We start from the raw sequence: 24,766 nt of genomic DNA on the forward strand, positions 1-24,766 counted from the left end.
ACATGCCTGTAGGACATTTCCTAAATATAACTAAGTTAAAAAAACATGTACTGCTGGTACAAGGTTCTTAAGCTACTTATTAAATTACTAATGCGTTTTTACATTTTAAAGGACATCTACCGCCAGTTTACCGGTGTTACAGTATCCTAATTAGACTGCTTGTACAGTCTAGGGCAGTGGTGGCGAACCTATGGCACGGGTGCCAGAGGTGGGACTCTGAGCCCTCTCAGTGGGCACTTAGGCTGTTGCCCCAGAATTCACCAGACAGGACTTGAAGGATCCTCCTGCAGGCCCAAGTAGCCCAAAAAATTAAGCATCTTTGTCTACCCGAGACTGCAAGAAGAGAAGGTGAGGACCGGGTCAGATTATCATTGGAGCCATTGAAGCTCCTGCTCTTGGCCCCACAATTTTTCATGTTCAGGGAAGCTCCAATGGCAATCTGCATTTTCCCACTTTCTGTCAACGATATTGGTGTGCCCAGGACTATGGAAAGCTGCAGTATAGCACGGAGAAAGAAGATTTAAATAATTTAATGCTAGAATTGCCGTTTTGGCACTTTGCAATAAATATATGGTTCTGGTTTGCGTTTTGGGCACTCGGTCTCTAAAAGGTTCAGGTGCTCAGGCTGATTGCGCCCGACTGCCTCTCAGCTTCATAGGCTTTTATTAAATGCACGCCCCCCCCCCCCCCCCCCGTTGCAAGCCTCCTCCTGCTCCCCTCCTGCCATCAATCTGGCTGTTGATGTCCGAGCCGGGGCATTGAGAGAGTGGGGAGTGTGCTCTCTCCTATTTCCCTGGCCAGAAGCAGAAGGAGGCTTGCATCAGGGGGCGTGCATCAATTAAAAGCTCGGAAAGTGGAGAGGCACCATAAGTGTGAGCATCTCTGGCAGTTTTACAAAGCTATTATTTCATTAATAAAGATGGCAGAAAACGGGTTTAACAAACCCCCCTTCCCCCCCACCTGCCCAAGACAGAACAAGCAGTCTAATTACTAGACTCTACTACCAGTAAACTGGTGGCAGATGTATTTTGAACCACTTTCATCTCTTCTTCATACCCGTCTCTAACCAAAAGTTAAAAAGATGACTGGAAAACCTACCTCAACTTTCCACAAATAGAAATCACTAGTAAAATGTGAATACATATAGAATTACACTGTAGCAAAAGAGTCTTGGTTTTCCTAGTCCCATCTAGGAAAATCTATTTGCAATTTTTTCTAGAAATCCCCAATTGGAGTGTCAATAGCGATAAACTCTCCGGAAGTGAGAACTCTTAAAGTAAAGTGCTTCTGGTCATTATATAATATGTAATCTTTTTGTATTAGTTAAGTTTATTATATCTAATCTGCTAGGTGGAGACCTAGCTGCTGTGAATCACACCTATCACTACAAAGAGTTTTTATGTAATTTTTCTCTATTCCAGCTACTGACAGGTTCTCATAGAACTCTTTGGACTAATGTCAACCATTTCTTAGCAAAAAAAAAACCTGTCCTCTCTATTCCCATGTTTAATGTTACCTGAAAGCATGTCAGTACAAGCAGCGAGGGGGCATATCTTTTTTGGCCAAGTCCAACCCCCCCTCCCAGAAACACTCCCAACTGCTCCTCCAAAGTCATCCTCCTTGCCTGATGAATTCCTATGCCTTGTTATGTCAACATTTGTCATGCTCATTGACCTCATATGTACATATATATCAAGAGCAGGAAGAGATGTACATGGGTAAAGGCCTTTTTTTTAATAAAATGTTATGGTGGTTTGGGCCCTATACCTCCCAAAAACCCTAGAAGGTTTGTACCCCAGGCTACCGCCCAAATCATATATATTGTAGTCCACTACTACTAGGGGCGGCTCCCTGCTTACCCCTCCACTCCCATTCCATGCCCCCTGTGCCAGAAATTGCAACTATCTCAACACTTTTATGTCAGAAAACTGAAATAAATCCCCCGCCATGATTTTTTAAATTCATACAATGACAACTAACAAAATTTTGGAAATAAATGTTTTTAGTAAACATAAATGTAATAAAATATTCACCACCTAATATTAAAAAAATAACAATATAGTCCTCATTTTCAACTGCTGTTTGGTTTTTTTACGTGTATTGATTGATATGTCAGTTTAATGAGCGCTCCCTTACATCATTGTGTATAGGGGACCGGAGACCGTGCGAGATGGTATCTGGTGTGATCTTTGTCTGTCTTGTTCATGTAAAAATACCTTGAATTATTAATCGTTTAATCAATGGAAGTGCCTAACACCTTTTGTAAAATTTTACAACAGAAGTAACATAGTCTCAAGCGGCAGGCTTTTAGTCTTTCATTGAAGGCCTGTTTTTCTATACTACTCTGCTGAAATCAATCAATCATCTGCTTTTCCAATTAAGATACAAAGTAACAAATGCTTTCTCATTTTTTTTTTCAGATTTCCTAGAAATCAACACTGCTACAAACTAAAGATTAGGAGGGATCAATGGACCCGTTCAGTTTCGGCTTTCACTGGACCTGGATGCATACACCCACCGATAATGCCCATGATTGGTGCTGGCCATTGGACCAGGCTCAGCAGATTCCAGAAAAACTGATTATGCATAGTATGGTTGAGATGCTATATAAAGAATATTTGTATGAAGTACTGTATTTTAAGCTGCCATGTACCACCCATCAGAGACTTTTGGCCCACCTAGGTTAGCTTTAAAAACGGGGGTTTCCAGGACTGTTCACGGCGCCAATCACTTGAATTATATCTTGTTCATAATTCAATTGCTTTATTGATGAGCTATGTAATACACATTTCGAGCCTGAGCTAGTCTCTACCTCAGTTACGTGAAGCTTCACATAACTGAGGAAGAGCCTAGCTCAGGCTCAAAACACGTAGTACATAGCTCATCAATAAAGGAATAGAATTATGGCGAAGATGAAATTCGAGTGATTGGTGCCGTGAACAGTCCTGGAAACCCCCGTTTTTAAAGTTCAGCCGTCCAGGACGGCTGCCTTAACCACCCGAAAACCAAAGCTGTTCCACGTGTTGTACCGATTGTACATCCAGGATAGGCGAGCATATTTTCAATAGAACATAAACTATTCTAATTTTAACCATTTTCACACATGAGGCGCCCGTATCGCCTCTCCCTTTTGTTTTGCTTCCACCTAGGTCTACTGGGGGCCTACTGGGGGATTCCCTAGTTGACTTATGGGCCAGTCCGATTCTAGTTACCTGTAATCTTATCTTTTTATACTTGTAAAGCACAACTATTACCTTGTGTCAACCTGCCCTAAAATCTGTTTATCATTTGAAAAACTAAATTGAGGCATAAACTTTTCTACTTTCCCTACTACTTTCTACTTTCACTGTCAATATTTTATAGAGTTTTTATTTTAGTATAGTAATAAATCGGATTTCTGTTTCCATCCATGTGGTCTAATATAATTTACACAGATCCTTCATGGATTAGTGGAAACTTCTGAAACTTTTTATGAATGATTTATTGTATTATAACATTAAAAAGCCCAGATGATTAATGATTATCTTGATGTAGTGGACACTGACGGAGATATTGGATTGTTTGTAATCCGAGCTTGTCTTTTCGAGACAGCACACATTTAGTACATTGATTGGAAGTACTGGAAGTCAAACTGATGATGGGTTTCTCATTAATCTTGTTTGGAGAAATTCAGTTCAGTGATGCAATTGTGGGCCAAGATAAAGAAATTATTTGTTCTCGAGCTGTGAAAAATGTTGACACTTCTTTGGGACTGTCTGGCAAGGTATGATATTTTCCCTGCTGTTAGACTTGACTCCCTGGTTTCAGGTATTAAAATCCGGAAAGTTATATATAACCTCATGTCTATATTCACCCAGTCCTACATGTCCAGTGCTGTGAAAGTTTTAGGCAGATTTAGAAAGAATGCTGAAAAGTGAGAATGCTTCTGAAATTTTGGCCTCATTCACATGGTATGTTCTTGCTTGTGTGTTTACTCCTCACCCCTCCCCTCTCCATTGAAAGCTGAGAAAGCAGCTCATTCACAGTGGGGCTCACTTACTAATGGTCGCGCTGCTCACTTTCGTCAGACTGTGCGCCTTTTTCGGGGATTGCATGGCTTGCACAGGCATTTCACAATGCACCATGACCAGGTGCCATACACCTCTATGGGTGGTGCAATATGGCAGCAAATTGTCTCTCTACAGTCATGTGAATGGGACCGCAATAGTTTATCATTTTTATCAATTGACAAAAGAGAAACTAAATCAGTATTTGGTGTAACTTCCACCTAGCATCAATTCTGCAAGGTACACCATGTTTTGGGTCGCAGGTGCACCCGTGTGCCGCTGTGTGACCCCTCTCCCTGGCAGCCTCAGTTACCTAGCTGCGCTCCAGCAATGGTCTCCTTGCTTCAGCAGACGCCTCCTCGGGTGCCCGCGCGCAGGCTGCCTGAAATTTAAAGGTCCAGCGCACCGCTAATTAGCTCTGGCCACCTGACAACCTATAAATGCTCAACCTCTTCCTGTGACCTCTGCCGGATCTTTGTGCTTCTATGCCTAAAAGAAAGTTTTGTTCCATGCCCTTTGTGATTTTCCTGATTTCCCGTGACCTTGATTCTGTTCCTGATTCCGATCCCGTGCTGCCTGTCCTGACCTACTGCTACGTCCCCGACTCCGATCCTGTGCTGTGTACCCGACTCTGATCCTATCCTGATTTCCAATTGTGATCTTGATTCCGGTCCTGACTCCAATCCCGTGCTGCCTGTGTCAACCTCCTGCCTGTCCCCGACCACAGGCAGAGGATCCCCTACCACTGATCCTGACAACTTGTACACAGTTCTTGGAGGAATTAGCAGAGAAATAGTTCCAAACATCTTGGAGAAGTAAGCACAGATCCTCTATGGCTGCAGACTTGTTCCAAACCTACTTTTTGTTGTAGTCCGATTGGATGATGATGAGATCAGGGCTGTAAGATCCATATCATAATTTCTGTTTTCCTACTGCGTGATTATCTTGTCCAGTAGATCATATGAAAGATCCAGCAATGGAAGGGAAACCCATGGACCCATAATATTGTTGGATAACAGCCTATACTTGTGTTCATAGAGTTATTGGAAAATCTTACAAGATATTTATTGATAACTTGAGTAAAACTTGACATGTGATTTTCCCTTTTTAGGCCCAATCTTCAAATTTTTTCAGCCCATATTCAATAAGCTGCTAGCTGCTGAGTCACAGTCTTTTCTAAAACTTGTCTTGTCTCTGTAGAACATGGCACTATAACAACTGTCTTTCTGAGCATACCAAGTTTGTTCAACCACCATTTGAAGCTTTGGACCCCAGATCATTAATGTAGGTCATGGGGCTACTGTTTCTCCTTGTCAAGATTGAGAAGGGCAGAATGAAAGCTATCTGTGTATTACTATCCAGTGAAAGTATGTGTCTTTAACTCACAGTAAAGAACTCACACTTAAGTACAGCTCTCACTGAAGTTACTTAGAGCTGCATCTGTAGTGTGGTTGGATGGTCAATCCTCTACAGATGGGACAGTGTTCTTCTGGCTCTAGTCCTAGTACACTATGACCAGACCCAAAGGAACACAATTCCATCTGCAGACCATTGACCATCCAGCACTGTACAGATGCAGCTCTAAAAAATGGATCAGCTGATAAGAAGTAATGTACTCCCTCCAATCAGCTGATTTTTTAAAAATCCTTTTGATGGGTTATTAGTAGGATTGAGCAGACCCGGAACGCTCACATCAACTGTTAACACCCATGATTGCTTTTAGCACTGATTGCAGGTGTTACCCTTTAAATGCTGTTGGGGGAACTTAAATGCTGGTGGTGCATGCTCACAGCCATATTCCAGGATCATCGCTCCCTGATGATGTCTTGGGGAGTGACGCTCCTCAAAAAAATGGTGGGCACATGCTGTCAGGACTTTAATGCAGCTGGCAGCTTTGCTGGCACCATTTAAAGGATTAATAGCCACAATTTATGCCAATTGTTGGTTGAACTTAACCTGAACCCAAAGTCTTGGTTCGGGGCTGGAACCTGCAAAATCATTAGTAGTATAAAGGGAACCAGAACACCCATGTGAAGGGTCGGACATTGACTATAAAAAAACTACCTCTACTAGGTGCACCTACTTATAGAATATGGATCCTTACTTCCCAGCGAGCATTGGGGCAGATTCACTTACCCGGTTCATTCGCGATCCAGCGGCGCGTTCTCTGCGCTGGATTCGGGTCCGGCCGGGATTTAATAAGGTAGTTCCTCCGCCGTCCAGTAGGTGGCGCTGCTGCGCTTAAAAGCATTTTAACGCACCGGAATTCACCGAGGCCGTCTGAGTGAGGGTAAGCGCGTCCCGAGCGACACATTTTCCGTTCTTAAATGCGGCGGTTTTTCCGAATACGTCGGGTTTTCGTTCGGCCACGCCCCCCCATTTCTGTCGCACGCATGCCGGTGCCGATGCGCCACAATCCCATCGCGTGCGCCAAAATTCCGGGGCAATTCAGGTACAATCGGCGCAAATCGGAAATATTCGGGTAACACGTCGGGAAAACGCGAATCGGGCCCTTAGTAAATGACCCCCATTATCTGCTTTATAGGACTCCTTAGATGAGTTCCATTGCAACATAAACAATTGTGCAGAAGTACAAAGCAATATTCATATTTTTTCCAGCAAAAAAACTGGGCACATTAAAAAAATAAAACTGAACTAAATGTAACATCTTGAACTCGTTACACAGTTTGACTCATGTACAGATAAATTTTGTTGACTCAAGTTCCATCAATGACTGGCAGTAGGGTGGCTCATCTGAAAGACAGGGTGCATTGTAGCTTATCCGGAGGCAGCCTTTACTTGAGTCAGGGTAAAGTCTCTATTGACATTACAATGCTAATAATGACCAATTTCGTCCAATGCCCTCCACATAATGACCCCTGATGCTTTCCATTCCTTATTATGACCCTGTGACAGCTCCTTTTTAGTACATTGTGAAAATGTGTTTTTTTAATAATTTGACTAATATGCAGTTTTCCAGGTTGGCCCTTTATGAATAATTTTACATTGAATTATTTGACAAAAAAATAGCTTAAAGGACAGCGACCACACAATTGTGAGCCTAACAATAGCAAATAATAGCTTTATTTCTACCAAGTAATAATATTACAATGGGCTTATTATTTCATACGTGAAATGGAAATGAGGTCTTTCTGACAAACGCTATTCACAACATAACTGGTTACAGGCTGACCACGGCGAATGTGCTAGTAAAACCTCAGCTCACCTTTCTGTAGGCGACTTTATGATTAAATATAAAGGCAATGGGGGGGGGGGGATATTTATCAGGGCTTTTCTGCCATGTCAGTTTATAGCTAGCACTTGAGAGTATTTTTCCCAATCCGCCACCTTCATGCCAAGGGAAATGGATGCGCGTCAAGGGGATGTGGCCGACCGGGGTGGGCATGATCAGCGGGGAGTGGGCTGGCGTGAATCCTCTTGATGTTTCCGACTTCAATGGATGGGGCTAATAGACGTCGGTGCACAAGTGGTAAAATAGTGGTACAGTACGTCTCCGCAGTCTTCCAGCCCTGCCTTAGGACAGGGAGACAGCAGAGTCCTGCGGTACGGGCACAGTGTGTACAGGAGCCTGTGTGCAGGGTAGTCACAGCTATTGTGTGGACCATATCAGTACCAAACAGACAACTGCAGTGATATATTTCTTTGACCTCCAGAGCCGACAGGAGTGAGTTTGTATATTGTGTATATTCGGGACCTGAGGAAGGGAACTGTTCTCCCCCGAAACGCGTAGTCCTTTGACAATAATAAACACATTAGTAAATTGAGCGGCGCGTTGTGTCAATCCCGGCTTTTCCTCCCTTCATTCTACTTTCTAGTGCAAAGTCAGACAGAAAACTGGTGCAAACACTTGTAGCCTATTGTCTATAATATACACAGAATGATATGTGCCTTTGATGACCAGGAAACTTATGCAATATTCTTGTTTATGTCATTATGTAAATGACTTTGACCTCATCACTATGTGCATTTAAATATTCACTCGTTACACATACACTTTACTTGGAGACAACTGGAGTCCATCAATAAAACCGCTCACTTTGGCTCCCAATCTATTGGAGTGCTGCCATTTTTTTTTTTTGCACAACATGCAGTATAAATATATATATATATATGTGTGATAAAACAAAGACAGGCAGCTACAGAACATCTATCTATCTATAGTTACTAAGTGTCCTTTTGGAAAAAATAGCACATAGCATAAAGACGAGTAAATAAGGCATCAGAGTGTATGCACACACATAAAATACGGTCTTGTTAATCAGCCGTGAAAATGCAGCATGTCTCTCTTATGTCAGAAATTGGTGAGGATGGAATGTAAACAACTTTCCCCGGGATAAATCTGAATTCCGCAGACACTCCAGCTCCTGTTTCTCCGGCATCGGTTGTACTTAGACTGTTATTCATGTTTGCTGAAGGCTCCCTGTTTATTTGTCCCTGTAAAACCCTTTGTCGATGTGTTTGCTTTTGCTAATGTGCGGTAAATGTAGCTTGACAAAGCATGAAATGTCCGCAGCAGTCACTTCCGCCTTGAAAAAAAAACAAAAAACCCTGATTTGGACCCGTTGGAAGATTTTTTTTAAGTCTTTCAGACATCAGTTAAAAATTAACCAAAATTCTTCTGATCCTGGACACAGAAACTCGTGTACTGTACACACAGGTCATGGGCGGATATCTAGAGGAAGTGAAGGGACATTATAAATCATCCCCAATAAACAATCTTTCTCCCCAAAATGTGGATTTAAAACACTTGAGTGGTAGACAGATGGCACGATCCTGCCGCCTTTGTTTAGACAAGCTGTTTGCCTTGAGACGACAGCGGTGCGAGCCCAGATTACCATATACTGAATCAATATTTGCAGGTGACTTACCAGCTGTTTTGTAGATGCCATAAAGTGACCAGAGTAAAATCAGCTGATGCAGCCGCCCATCATGCCTCGTGTGCCCGCACTTACCACACTGACATTCTTGGGTTTCACGGCAGCAGGAATCTCCAATGACTATAAGAACATAAGATTTTTTTTCTCGGTTTGTAAGCCGGTAGTGATTTGGATGTTTACATTGCATTTTATGAATTGACATTACAGTGTGGCCACGTTAACCTGGCAACTAATGCATTGTTAAATATTGATCAATTAAGTAACGATCAATTAGGAGGTAATGGGATGAAATCAAAAGAAAATGAGAGGTCAAGTTTTAGTTTTTTCAAAATGTTTTCAGGATAGGCTTGGGTTTTAGTAAACAAAATAACATACAATTAAATTCTTTCTATTGTTGATTAATAATACAGAACCAATTATGGATCATAATACCCGTGCTTTGGGTGGGAACCCAGGGCTGAAGCCTTCTAGGGCAGTGATGCCAAACCTTTTAGAGCCTGAGTGCCCAAACAACAACCAAAATTCACTTATTTACCGTGAAGTGCCAACATGGCATTTTAAGCAGTAACTTATTGTTACCTGTTCTTCCACATCTTTTATTTGTATCGGCCACCCAAGGCCACCAATACAGTTGAAAGAAGCTTCCCTCCAAGGTCTCTCTGTACAGAAAGAATGGTTGGTCCAACAGGATGTTTTTCCCGCAGTTCCAAACAGTCAATGAAGTGTCGCTTTAAAATAGAGCTGAGTGCAGCATCCCTTCAGTTGCCTGGGACTGCAGGAAGATTTGGATTTGGTCCTGTTTTGTGAACTCTGTCCTGGAGCGATGGCCTGAGTGCCCACAAAAAGGGATCCGAGTGCCACCTCTGGCACCCATGCCATAGGTTCGCCACCACTGTTCTTGGGGATCCATGGCCACCCAAACCACCCACCAAATTCTATACACAGAAGGACCTTCACCCATGAAATCCTTGTATACCTGTTCCCGCTCTCAATATGCAAAAGCCATTTCAGAACATTTTAAAGGTCCATAGGTCCTGAAACCTCAGGGACTCATCCTTCAGTCCTGAATAAGCTTGATTCTAGTACCAACATGTAGGAAGTAATTTCTAGACTTGTAGGGGATATAATATTTATAAACCCCAGGGCCCATGGTAGCCCCAATATATGTCAATATATTAATGTTTTGCATCTGTGGATGTACTGATCCTGGGAAAACAACTGTATTTACATCGGAAACACCCTTCAAATGAGTTGTCATTTCTTCTGTGGCCTCATGTACAGTAATAGGGGCTTTATCCTGTCTGTACAATTTGTTGCCAGATCATCGCCTCCCATAGAAGTCTATGGCACTCGATCACATTTTGGTGAATGCAGACTCATCACACAGGGATATGCCAAATAAGGGCTATGTTCTAAATTTCGCTGAAATATAGCAAAATAGGGCTTAGGGCTGGATTATAAAGAGGATACTGCCACAAATGTTTCATTTGAGATGAATGAATAATGGGTGAAGTTGATAAAATAGTAGGATTGGTGGAGTTTTACAGTCTTGCAGTTGATTTAAATTTGGAATCTAGATCACAAATAACCCCAAACACACCCTATCAAAACATTGTTGCAAATTCCCAAATAAATGACTCCCAGTGTATATTCCAAGAAGAATCTATACAGGTGCCTTAGTCTGACACCGAACTTGTCACAATATCTAGTGTAACATCTCACACTGTGTATTCATCTCCACCGCCAACTTGTTTAATTTTAAGTCATGTTTTCTGTTTTGCACCTTCCTACATTGTATCATGTGCACCCCACCATTAAAGGGGTATTCCCATCTAAGCATACATATTTAATTGAATTCATCAGCCATTTATATGCATTTCTTCAATTGCATGTTATTAAAAAAACATACCTGTATGAAGATAATATCCCATAAATGTAGTTAGGTTGTCCCTTAGGAACAACATAGCTGTCCTTGGATACAACCACCACTACACTGTTCCAAGAGTGACACACATGCACTATTGAGCTCTGCCTGACCACCTGGATTCAGTGTTCACTACCACAGGACACTGTGGAACATGCACTAACTCCCGGACATTTCATAAGCTATTTGTATTTTTGCAGCAGTGGTGGTCATATCCAAGAACAGCTGTCCTCCATTTCTAAGGGACAACATGAGAAATCAATGTATATGGAAGATTAATTAAATTAAATTTGAATGCAGAGATGGAAATATTCCTCTAAGGGAAACAATTTTTGCCTCTGAACTGCACTTTATCTATTCCACAAACATGGTCATAGGCGTCTCTCATCCCTCTTCCCACAATCTGCCTTATCATTTCTGCAGATGAACCAAAGGCAGTGGACAATTTATCTAGCAAAAAAATGTCTAGAGGATGGGAATTGGGAATGATTTTTTTAGGAACAATCATTTTGTGACACTGGAGGTCATTAATTAAAGGTCTTGTGTAGGGATGAGTGGACCCAAACAATCAATGTTCAGGTCCGTGTCAAATAATGAGGGTTCAGGTCTCTGAACTTGGACTTCAGCCAGAAGTTTTTGTTTGGTATTTGGGCTAACCCCCACCAGTAACACTCACGATCTATGCTGGTAATATGTGTGGGTGTTAACCCTTTAACTGGTGCTAGTAAAGCCACGCTTCGCTCTCCAATAGCATCACAGGGAATTATTATCCAAGGGAAAAATAACAGCTCACACATGCCACCGACATTGAAATGCCATTGAATTTACGCACAGCATTTAAAGGGTAACACCTGAAATCAGTGCCAGTAGCCAGTGCTAACAGGAGTTACTGGTGAGGATGAACATTCAAACTCAAACTCAGCAAACCCAAAACTGAACGGAAGGGTCGGCTCTAGGTTTCAGTAGGCCCCTGGGTGACAGAGCCTCAGTAGGCACTTTTGCATCAAATTGTGGCGGCATTCAAATTTAAGAAACTACAACAGTCTCCTGCTCCATAATATAATCCTATACAATCCTTTGTTTATCATATAAAACAGCCCTCTCATGGTTATTTCATATAAAGCCCCCCTCCCCCCTATGGATTCCTTATGTACAGCCTTATGTGGGTCCCCCCAGCAGCTCTGGGTCCCAGCACTTGCCCTGCTATGCGGGCCCTACTGAATGGGTCTGCTCATTTCTAGTCTTTAATATTTTTTGGAGAGTTTTGCACTTTTATGTGGTTTTTTATTTGTTTGGCTAATTTATAAATTATTTTCAATTTTTTGAGATATCTATTTACTGAAGTCCTGAGTTTTCTGAGGGGTGCGACTCATCTGGCTCTTAATATTCCAACACATTTACTATTTGCACCTTCTGAAAAGTGCACAAAATTCTGTGATAAATAACAGCAGACAAACAACAGACCATAAAAATCAGTTAAACAAGAAAAACACAGGAATAAAAAGTCACAAATGATAAACGGACCAATAATTTTACACTAAGAGATCTCAGATACCTCCTCTTCCAAAAAATGAAAGGGAGAACAAAGAAAAAATGTCTAATTTTATACTAGTTTTTAATAGTTGCCCACATTTTTCTCTCGAATTTCATTTCCAAAAATGTTGATGTAATGTTTATTTAGTTATTTTCTTAAAAAAGTATTAAAGTTTTGTAATTTATTTTATATCACTAAGAAATATTGGACTAAACTTAAAACACATTTCCAAATATTATGTAAAGAAAAACAAAATCAGTTGTCAATGTAAAAATACATTTTGAAAACATTTTATTGTAGATAAAAGTAGAAAATGAATGTTAAAAAGATGATTACAATGATTCTGTCTTTTTATATGAATGTTTAAAATTTAATTGTTGTTTTTTTTTATATTTTCCAATTTTTTTGTCACTTTGTTTAGCTTTTTTTTAGGTTACGGCATGATTTATTTCAAGTGAACATCTAAATAGTAGGTACGGAATTTTTCTAACAGTTCGGGAAATTGAGAACGGGTTTTGTGGCGCATATTACCGCTGGTATCTTGTGACCGCTGCATATTTCCAGCTGCTATGCACGGCAATTATGGAATGATCTTTAAATACGTCTCTGTGTATCAATGAGAGTCTTGCACATTTTTCTAAAGAAATGGCTGCTTGAGCATCAAGTATTTTCCCTCCTGCTGAGCTAATTTTCAAATGAGTAGATCCTTTTATGGCAGTGAAAGAACTCAAAAGAAAAATTATGTTTTAAGCTACACGTTGCTTTAGAAATACTTTGAAATCTTGACAGAAATGTTCAAAACACATACATTAAAAAAAAATAAGGAGGAAAAAAAAAAACTTTGGCTGGTGCGTGCCTATTTATTTTGTCCAATTTTATTTCAAGCTTGTCATGTCTCTCGTCTGATTTCGATTTTGAGTACTTCCTTTTTCAAAATATAAATAAATGAAATTAAAAAAAATTGGAGATGGATATTTGTAGTGTAAGAGGTTCCCTTTAATTTCCTAGGATCAGGAACGTAAATGACACAAAGAGAACTTTATGTAAATGTAGTATCATTTTTGGCCTACAATGGACCTGTGCAACCATGGACAACTACCGTCATCTCAAATATATACAACAGCAGGCCATAGACACCAACACAAAATCCATTCCAGGAGAAAGATCAGAGAAATGTCCTCAAAAACAAAATGGCAGGACATGAAGGACTTGTTCTCCCAATGAGATTCTTCCCCCTTTCGCCCCACTGTGTATAATTTTTTAATTATGTATTTTTAAATGAAACTGTTTTTTCAATCATCAAAATTATACAACACAATCTACAAACCCACCGACACATAACCGACAGCCACCTCATCCGCAATGGGGAGGTGCACATTCCACTTTCAAGGTAAGGAACATCCACTTTCAAGGCAAGGAGGTAGCACAGCATAATATGATACAAACTGGAGGCATAAAACAAATAGCCACCACTTTTACCCTGCTATAAAAGTGTCTAGTGGACAATATTTCAGAGTGGACTTCCTCAGCTCCCCTTTAAAATATTCATGAGCACTGATAAAATGAAAGCTGAGCTGTGATAGGTTGCTATGGGCAACTAGAAATATTCTGACTTTCAGACACTTGATGAATCTGCCCCTTTATCTTTAATACAAATCATAAAAAACATTAAAAAACATAAACAAAGCAAGTGTATGTAGCTACATACAGATGTTAAATTAATTGCCCAATCAACAATAAAAAGGAATATGCAGTCTAAGATATTACTTATGAGAATTAAAGTAAAGTAAAATTATGACAATAGTCAAAACTACAGAACAAATGAGGATGTTAATTTTCCCAATGTACTTAAATAATTTCATCCAAATTATTCTTTATGATACTAGATAGCTTTGCGATTTGCTTTGCTTTGCCAAATGTATCAAAATATTTAGTTTAGGTTTAAACTTTACTTTTCTTGAATGCAACTTGACTAGAGATGAGCAAGCACTAAAATGCTTGAGTGCTCGTTATTCGAGATTAACTTTTCCCGATGCTCGAGTGCTTGTATCGAATAACGAACCACATTGAAGTCAATGGTAGACTTGAGCATTTTTCACTGAAAGAACACATTGAAAGAAGAACACTGAAGAAGAACACATTGCAGATGTTTGCAGATGTTTTCACTGAAAGAACACATTGAAAGAACACATTGCAGATGTTTTCGTACATCTTCTAACTTATCAGAAGACATGCGTGCAGAACGGTATTCTTCACAATAGTATGTGAAGAACAATATGTGTGAAGAACACATTGCAGATGTTTCCATACATCTGCAATGTGTTCTTCACACATATTGTTCTTCATATACTATTGTGAAGAACACCGTTTGGCACACATGTCTTCCCATAAGTTAGCAGATGTACACGAACATCTGCAATGTGTTCTTCACTGTGTTCTTCACTTAAATGATCGTGTGTTCACTGTGTTCACTGTTTTCATTGTATTCTTCACTGTTCTTCACTGTGTTTTCTTAAGTAAATGCTCGATCTCGAGCAGGGGAAATACTCGTCCGAGCAACAAGCCGTTTCGAGTATGCTAACAGGGTGATAACTGAAAAAGGAGGTAAATTATAAAATAGTTTGTGGTATTAACAATAAAAAGTTTAAAATGTAAAAGTGGAGGAATACTAACCATACCTGTGTCGCCTCATGGCTCCTGGAAGAAGCATAGGGAGATAATTCAGGCATGCCACCATAAATTGTACCCATGCTCTTTATTCTATTAATTTCCAACCCCCTGCAATCATGTGACCGTTGATGTCAAGCCCATATGGCAGGAGAAAATATTTATGAGGTATATGCCTCACATGGTGTTTGATTGTGAGGGACTGGCATTTGGTTTGATGTCCATCCTTATCCCATATCATTGCGATCATTTTGAGATGTGGTGAGCAGTTCCTCCTTCTTCCTGTAGTAGAAGACTACTTTTGAGCAAACCACAGGGTTTTGCAATATTCTGTTCTGAGTTGTTTGTGCTATACTGTATTGTTGCTTCTTGTAAATCGTCTTCTGTCTGCAAAATGCGGCTTAAGAGGCGTTGTTGTTCCCCCTGTGTGTTTGTGTGTGTGAACTGTGGCAAATGATTGTGCTCTGTTGGAACTGATTGCACCACACCCAGTTCCTCTGCAGATCAGCTCTGCTCCAGCAACAATTAACAAGGTGTGATGGAATTACCTCTGCTCCAGTCACCTGAGGCGGGGGTTCTTTTACCACCCATATAGAGTCCATTCACAGCTAGTCCATTAGCTGGTTGTATTCCTAACTTAGCTTCCTGTTTGCTTTTGCTTGCTACTTCATCTGTTGTTTCTGGTTTTCTGATCTTGGCTTTTATCTTTTTGACTATCCCTTTCGACTCTGATTTTGTGCCCTATTTCATTTCTTCCTTGTGACCCCATCCTATGACCTTCCTTTTGCATGGTTTCTTTGCAAGTCTTGTTTTGTGTCTGAACAGCAATCTAGGGAGGGATTGTCTTCATGGTTGTCCAATACCACCTAGCATACACCGAGGCAAGCAGGTAGGTGACAGTCTGGTGGGGGTTCAGTTTGGGGTTCACCACTCTCTCAGTCCTTCCTGAATCCAGAGTCCCTCTCACACTTCTATTATAAAAAAATAAATGTAATTTATTTTGAATCCAAAATTTCCAGATGGGTAAAGATAGATGCATCTTTATACCATCATTTCTGGTCCACTAATGCTTTTAATAATTTACATACAAATTTATATTATTTCATATTCATTAAAATTAATATTTAATTCTAATCTTCTCCCACCTCCAATTCGCTTTCTGTTCAGACAAAGAGAAGGAAGAATCAGAAGGGCTCATCTCCCTCTCGACTATATTTTTATATTGTACAAGTCCTTTATCCAGGAGTTGAACTGTATTATTTTCATGTGTAGCCTTGCGATTTTCTTCTGTTACAATTACATCTTATTTGATATGGCAGTTCCTTCCAACTGAAAATTTTCTATTATTAAAGACAATGCATGACTGAAAAATAGGTCAGTGCCCATTTCACTTCTCCTTGGAAGGTCACACCAAGATGTACGATTACAGCAACTAAATGGGTGTAATCATGCTGCCAGTAAATATGAAGGTATGCATTGTACAAGACTCTTCACAACAGCCCCGACTTCTTTCCTTCAAGCAACGTCTGTATTGTTTATACATATACTCAATAAAAGCCATTGTTGGTTTGGCCAGTCACTGGGTACTTTAATGTTATATAAGCATCTAGTTCCTTTTACATTGTACAATATGCTTTTCATTAGCCTAGATGGAAACATATACAAATAATGAGTGCTAGAAGTATTGTAATTCATACGGGTGCTTAGTGAAATCTATAAAGGATGTAACTTGAAGGCTAAAAAATCGGGCAAATGTAAAAAAAAAAAAAGGGTTGAAAAAAGAAAACTTTTTGTTCAATTTCTAACATTTAAAAAGAATAAATTCTAGTTTATAGAATTACAAGGTATACCGTATTTTCCGGACTATAAGGCGCACTTAAAAGCATTGGATTTCCGTGGAAATCCAAAGTGCGCCTTATAGTCCGGTGTGCCCTATGTATGGCGCTGGGCACAGGGCAGCGGACCATACTTACATAGGTCCCCGCTACCGGAGACCGGAGACAGCAGATCTCCAGCGGGACCTGGAGCGGGGACCTATGTAAGTATGATCCGCTGCCCTCCTCCACCTCCCCCTCACCTTCCCCGCTCACCTTCCCCGCGTTCCCCGTCGCGTCTCGGCGTCGCGTCCCGTCGCTGCGTCCCGTCGCCGCGTCACGTCATGTCGGCTCTCCGGCACGCCTCCGCCACGCCTCCGCCAAGCCTCCGCCACGCCCCCGTCACGCCCCCACCACGCCCCCGGACCCCGGACCCCGCGCCTTATAGTCCGATGCGCCTTATATATGTAATTATTACATATATAAGGCGCATCGGACTAATGCGCCTTATAGTCCGGTGCGCCCTATAGGGCAAAAAATACGGTACACATATATAAAATATCACTGGCCACTTACGACCGCATCCAATGTTGAGTGTTATTGAATCTCTTCTACTGGTTAGGTAGATGAGAAGAGACAAGGCTTAAAGGGGTTGGCCTTCATTTTGTTACTGTTGACTAAAGTGTATATGAGGTGAATATGGGACAAATATTCTTATGGTTAGTATTGAGCCAGAAGTGCTGAGAACCTCTCTGCTTCAGTTTCATAGACTTTAACAATGTACAAGGTTACACCCCCCCCCCTCCTTTTTCCTGCTTTAACTTTACACAGTGGGTGGGGGGTCGGGGGCGGGAGTCATTGAAACAGCCTGTGAATCTGCATCAGGGAGATCCATAGCACTTCTAACTCATTAGCATAATTGTTGAGGTTGATTTAAGAGAGAAGTAGGTCATGGATAACAAATATAAGAAGATTACCACAGTCCCGGTTCTGGGGTCTATGAGTAAGTCCCCCTGGTCCCCCTGGTTTATCATGATCGATTTTCATGGTAGATTTCCTTACTATAGATATTGATAAGTGAACCCAGGGGGATTCAGCCCAACCTAGACCAAAAGTCAGGGTTCGTGTGCCTTAACCAGAATCTGAACACTCTCACACTGATCACCGTTGTTTACCCTATTAAAATGGTTCCGGTCTCTTAACACCCATGATTGGTGTTATCCCTTACATGAAAAGGCAAAGTCACCAGTGAGATGTAATTGCCAGGCAGCCCACAATTTTTGCCTGTGATCTTGACAAGATAAAAATGGCGGCACACTTGTGACCCTGCAGACTGCTGCCATGTAAGAAATAATACCCACAATCATTACCATTACAGAACGCTAAAATCCAAACCCAAACTTCATGCTGAAAACTGTGTTTTTTTGTCTGAGGACCTCAACCTCTATTCACCACCGAATCGGATATTGTGTTTCGGCATTCTAGCCATTCTAGATAATTGTCTTAGTTAATGCTATTAGTTTAGTCTACTTTTTGACCATGTACTTCAACACATATATATATAACTCTAACATGTAAGACGAAGACCCAGCCCATTTTACATGTAATATACAACTCAATGTCATGTGTATGAAATGTCTTGTCCCAGCCAACAATCTCCCCACCCCTAAAGGTAGACCTCTCGACAACCAATCCAGATGAACTTCTCAAAGCAAAAACACCACGTTCAACATTTAGGCATCTCAACTTTTCAACTGTTCTTAGTTTTGTTGGGTTGCCCGACAAAAGATCACCTCTATTTAGCATTGAATGTGTTTTATATGTTTTATTCCATTTTGTTATCTTGAACCTGACAAAGGCGTTTGTCCAGCACCGAAACGTGTAGTTCCTCTATACAATAATAAAAAGGATATGATTTTAACGGAGATGCGCTACTACTGTGGATTTCTCTGACTTTCAAAAGTGATCTACCTCCTGCCGCGGGATAAACCCTTGGACGCTTATTCCTCGTGGCTGCCTTCCTCCACAAACTGCGCTCCGCTGATGCCATACTACACGCTTGATCACAAGATAGCGTAAAGATGAGCACCCTGTCTCTACCTGCTACCAAAGGATTTGTAAATACTACACTTGAGTCGTGGCGCCCTGTGTCTCCCTATCCTTGTAGCGTGAACAAATATTGTCCATACCAGATCCGACAAAAGATCAAGTGATGGTTAGTGCTGTCCATTTTGTGAGAACCCCATGGATAAGAAGTTATCCAATGTTTTTGATGTTGGTTATGGCCTTTTGAAGGTTTTGTTGCTTTACATATGTCACAATTGTTATTGTGTTGTGTTATTTTTATCCACTTTCTCACTTAATAGCTTGTTACATGGGTACAAGTAAGGGTTGAAATAACATACCAAGTGAGATAGAGGCCTTTAGGGGTAATTCCTTTGAAGTACTAGACGATGTTAGAACGTAAGGTAAATGTAAATAAAGTCCTCCATGTTGATCTGATTTGTATGCAGCGATTGCCAGCGTGTTGCCAATGGACGGGGATAAAGTGCATTTTTCTGCTTGGGCGGGTAGCCCTTTCATTTTTACAAGTGACAAAATAAAATTCTGCTGAAGAGTGAACATGCTGCTTTCACTGTGTCATCCCAGCCCCATAGGTCATTTTATTATAAAAATGTAAAAATCCAGTCAATTTTATTTAATCAGCTGAAAAGGAAAAGTGCTTCCAGGTCATTAATCAAATGCTCCTTCTCTGTGGGGCTTGTCTCTTCAAAAACTGCCATGTGAATCATTAATAAAGCTGAAAAGATTCTGCCAGCGGGTTTGAGAAACCTAGATGGTATCGATATAACTGGAACTACAGTAATTTAAGGTCAGCAAAACAGCTTTATAGACTGGATGCAGGTTTTCTGCTTCGAGCGGCTTCATTAATAAACGCCAATAATAATTCCAGTCGGAGGATTTCTATCAGAATGTTACGTTTGGAGGAAATTCTCTTATTCGCTTTTGTAAAGTTCTAAATATGACTGAGGCTGTAATAATTTACAGTGATGTCCATCCAGGCTGGGATTTTACTAATTTTGATTCTGCCTACAAAATTTGAACAAAAATACCAAAATAACTTAAAAAAAACTAGGCTAAATTATTTTATTTTTAAAATGATAATTGTCCTTATAGATAATTTGTAATATCTACAAGGGCCATGAATCATGGTGCCCAATGGGAAAGTTTTGTAAGGGGTTCCCTTTTTGTAAGGTTGCATTCAGAAAGCTTGCGGCTGTACTTATGTACCATGTAGATGGCAATGGGCGCACGGAGCGATATGGTGCCGCAGATGTGCATGGGGAAAAAATAGGACGTGTCCTATCTTTCCCCGTGTGCATGTGCCATATGCCGTACATTTCTAAGGAGAGTGGAGGGGTCACCCCTCCTCCTCTCCAGAGCCCCAGATGTATGTCCGTCTGTCCCCAGCCAAGTGGGCATACATTTGTCTAAACGCAGCCTAAAAGCAGGAATACAGGACCTACAGAAATAAAGATGGTAGAGACTAGATGGCAGGGCATTGTATAGAGGAAGAAGGGGTTGATGTGGGAATGTGAAACGGGATATGGATGGGAGAATAGCCGAGGTAAGGACCTTTGTTGATGAACGTAAGGGGGGCGTCGCTAGGGCTGCACCAGGGCCCCCATAGATGTCTATGACACCCGGCCATGGTGTGGTGAGCACACACTGTCTCACCACACAATGTCAATTCATATACTTTGCAGTTTTTACGGCATAGTCATTCAGCTTCCAATGGACAGGGGAAGGGTCAGGAGCGCTCACCCCTCCTCACTCCTGCATGCTCGCCAGGGCTATGACCTGAAAGAGTACACATTCATGTGCAAGGAGCTTTAGACAGAATCCTTATTTAGGTGTGTGGGGGGATCTGTAGTAATTTACCAAGATTTTGGCTCTAGCAGCCCCATTGTCACAACTTGCCTGGGTGACTACTTAGCTTAAATGGGAGAAGTAAGAGCTCTCCTTACTTAGACTTTGCCAATAAAGGCTTTCTATCCTGGCACGGGGAGATTATAGCGATTGATGCTCCACTAGGGAGTTCTGGGAAATATCCAAATACATTTTCCAGGATGATGTGAGAAAAAAGCCAAAGCATTATATCAATCCCAAAAGGAACAGATTCCCAATGGTAGACAACCCGGTTTCGGAAGTGGCTGCCTTCCAATGTAGCCAAGATGTTTTCACTTTGAAGAGGCTAAATGGCCCATGCAATGAAACAAACCCATTACCCCGCCATTAAGCTACCACGGGGGACCTACTCACAAGTTACTGGGATCAGCTTAACCACTGATGGCAGCATCATGATGTGAAATGATATTTCAAGACACTGTTACCCTGAAGACACTGTTCTTTTTAGTCTAAATAAGAAAAAAAAAGTAAAATCTATTAAAAATCTCGGTACTGCACTTGTGTTCATTTACAAAGACCAACTGCTTTCATGGCACCTGTACAATACCCCTCAGGGAAGCACTGGGGCCTCTTCATTACAAGGAACAATGCCTTCAATGTAGTAGTACCTGACGCTACAGGTAACCTCATCTTCCTATTGAATAATAAAAATAAGCCAAATTTTTTTAATTCATAATTCATGAAACTGCGCCATAACTGTCCAGTTTCCAGTTTTAAAAGGTATTCATTAATCATCCAATTTATATGGTGTTATAAAATATAAAACATGGTGTCTGCTAAAAAATACCTCAGTAAAAATGGTCAAATACAGATTCACTTTAATGCTTTGTTGATTAAAAAAAATATATTTTTTCAATTAGACCATGAATAGGCTTCACTTTTATGGGGTTTGAATTAAAGAATGTCCCAATTTTCCTTTTACTGTTTTTTAGGTTTGTTCTTAAAGGGGTTGTCCACTTTCACCAAATAATTGATATTGTTTGTGTAATGAAAAGGTATACAATTTACCAATGTGCTGGCTGTCAGTGTATAGAAAGCTTCTATCTTTACTTCCACTGCATATAAATCTGTCCCTGGTCATGTGCAGGTGCACGAGCCCTTATATCACACAGTTCTGATTACTCTCTTTGATATAACGACTCCTGCACCTGTGTGACATCACAGACCATGGACAGACTGATGTAATCTCCCCAGGCTGGTACCTACACTGTTGAACCAGTCACTTTTTGCATTGCTTATCCAGGGTGTTAGAAATGGAGACTAAACTTTTCCTCTAGACCTTTGTCCACACCAGTTTATACTGCCATAGGATCTATTCAAATGAATATATGGTAGATGATTGCACTTAGCAGAGCAGCCATTCTCTACACGCATGCGCTAGACGTGCACTACACTTCTTTCCAGAAACCCCCCTTCTTTGGCGCATGATCAAGCGCCGATTATTTAGGCGCATGCGCATTATATACACACATGTGGATCTGCTTACCATTACAAGCTACAGACATGCGCAGTAGCGTCCGGGAGACGCCGTTTGTTTTGTTCTGAGCCAGGAGGTGGATCCTTTACAGGTGAATCTTACTCATATGCTTATCTATACACTATGGCACTTTTTTACACAAAGTTGTAAATACTTTACTTGATGCTGTATTCATGTATCATCTACACACTATTGTATATTGTATATTTGACTGTTGATGCACACGATTGTATATATTCTATGTATATGCACTGTTTAACTTTTTGTATGATGTCATCACATGGTGACTATATATATCTGTGAACTTCCTGACACTCACTGCTTGACAAAGGCTGAGACTACAGCCAAAACGTTGCGGGAGGTGGAATAAACACCCTTGTTTTTTCACTATTTTGGAGTGCTGCCTGTTTTCATTTCATTTCACCCCGTCACCTTTTTGACACCAATCCGGAGTGCTGCCAGTTTTTGAAACTTTATTACTGAGGCTCTCGGGCCAGAGGGCATCTGGACTTTGCACCCACCAGCATTGCGGTGCTGCTCCAAACTTTTTCACATATAGATAGATAGATAGATAGATAGATAGATAGATAGATAGATATGAAATAGATGCAACACCCCTGCCAATACATGGGCAGAGGAGTAGTTGCAAATGAGGCCCTCAGCCTGATAGAACCCATCTAGTGAGTCTGATCAACTCATAAAGAGGGCATTCCATAGGACTTTGGTAATTAGCAGCGGTAGATACTGCCTGGACAGGCAAGGGTTAAGTATCTGAGAGTTATTGTCCAATTGTATTCCTTTATGTATACTGGAGTGTGATTGGGGAGTGAGCCACCACTTGACCAGGGTTTTAAAAACCACTGGACAGGGAGGGACAAGGTCTCTTAGGTCTGAGCCTTGCTTCTGAGCTCTCACGACATGAGCAGCTCTTAGGCCCTAGCTCTACTAGAGAGCAGATCTTCCCGAAACACACACTAAGAGGAAGAGAGAGTGTCTGTGCACCTCTAACACAGACACACAGCTAAACTCAGCACAAGGGCTGCAGCATCCAGATCTGGTCACAGCCCCGTCCCAGCCACTACCAGGCTGGTGAATCCACTCCTGAGGATCACTCTCCATGACCACTCCAGTAGTCCGGAATCTCCCACAATCCGGAATCTGTAACAAGACCGTTTGGCCCATTGTCTGCAGTTGTTCCAATAAAGAACCGTGAGTTATTTTGCACAACGTTGCACCATCTGATCCTTGGATACGGCTGTATCACCACCAAGGGCTCCCAATCCATTACCCAGGGACATATATTACAGACACTAAGGGGTTGTCCCAGGGAGACCCAGTCAGCCTCTCCCTCCATATTTCTTGCACACATCACCTGCTGGAGACCTGCCAGGCTGTAGGACAGCCCTCCGGTCCCCATACCAAGCACCGTGACATCGGCGTGCCTAGGCCGCAACTGCCAGCCACTCCAACTGCCTACGGGCCCCAAGAAAAGGCTAGGCCCCGATGAGGGATGTTGCATCGACATATTATAGAAGATAGATAACTAGATAGATAGATGATAGATATATAGGCAGGAGATAGATAATAGAAGCATTTTCACCTGGGAATTCAACTAAGGGGTATTAAAGAAGCAATACATTGTTTGTCCAAAAAAGTCCACATGCAGGGGGCCCTGGGCAGATGCCCAGCTTGTCACCCTCAAACGCTGGCCCTAACTATGAGTTATCTGTAAGTCGGGGACTGTCTGTAGATGTTAATTAAAAAAATATTTTTTAATACTTTTCTAAACTTTGAAGCAGCATGAAGGACTCAAACAATTGGAACCAATATATCAAACCCTGTTATTTCAATTAAAAAACAAAGGGGGTTATTTGTCATAAACCGGCGCTTGTGGTCTGGCACAGCTGGATACACCAAGAGGCTGAGGTCTCTTGATGTAGCCAGCGAGGTGTTCAGCATTTATCTCTATGCCAATGAAGTGGTGCAAAAGCCCAGATAAATATCCCCCAATATGTTTGTATTTGTTTTCTATCAACAAGATTTACAAATGTGATTTTTGAAATAGTGCAAACATTTTTGCAAATTGACTCCTGCAGGTGGGGGTGGAGGTCACAATTCAGAGACGCTGAAAGTTTTCTACATCCGTCCAACTGTTTAGCCGCTGTAAGTTTATACATGAATTTGCTCATACTAGTCAAGGGGGAGGTAACCTTTATATTACATAGAGCACACAGAGACACATCTGTAGAGAAAATAGAAGGTTACCACACCATGAACTAGTATAAACTAACTAAAATATAACATTACTGGCGCTTTATTTTTTAACATGGTAGATTTTAAAAAAATACAAATACAAAAAAATACAAATAAAAAAATACAAATTGCTCAGGGGGCCAGTGGAAATCACAATTGAACAGAGCAATGTTTGTAGAGGACA

The sequence above is a fragment of the Engystomops pustulosus genome, chromosome 1, assembly GCF_040894005.1.
Source record: "Engystomops pustulosus chromosome 1, aEngPut4.maternal, whole genome shotgun sequence".
Taxonomy (NCBI): Eukaryota; Metazoa; Chordata; class Amphibia; order Anura; family Leptodactylidae; genus Engystomops; species Engystomops pustulosus.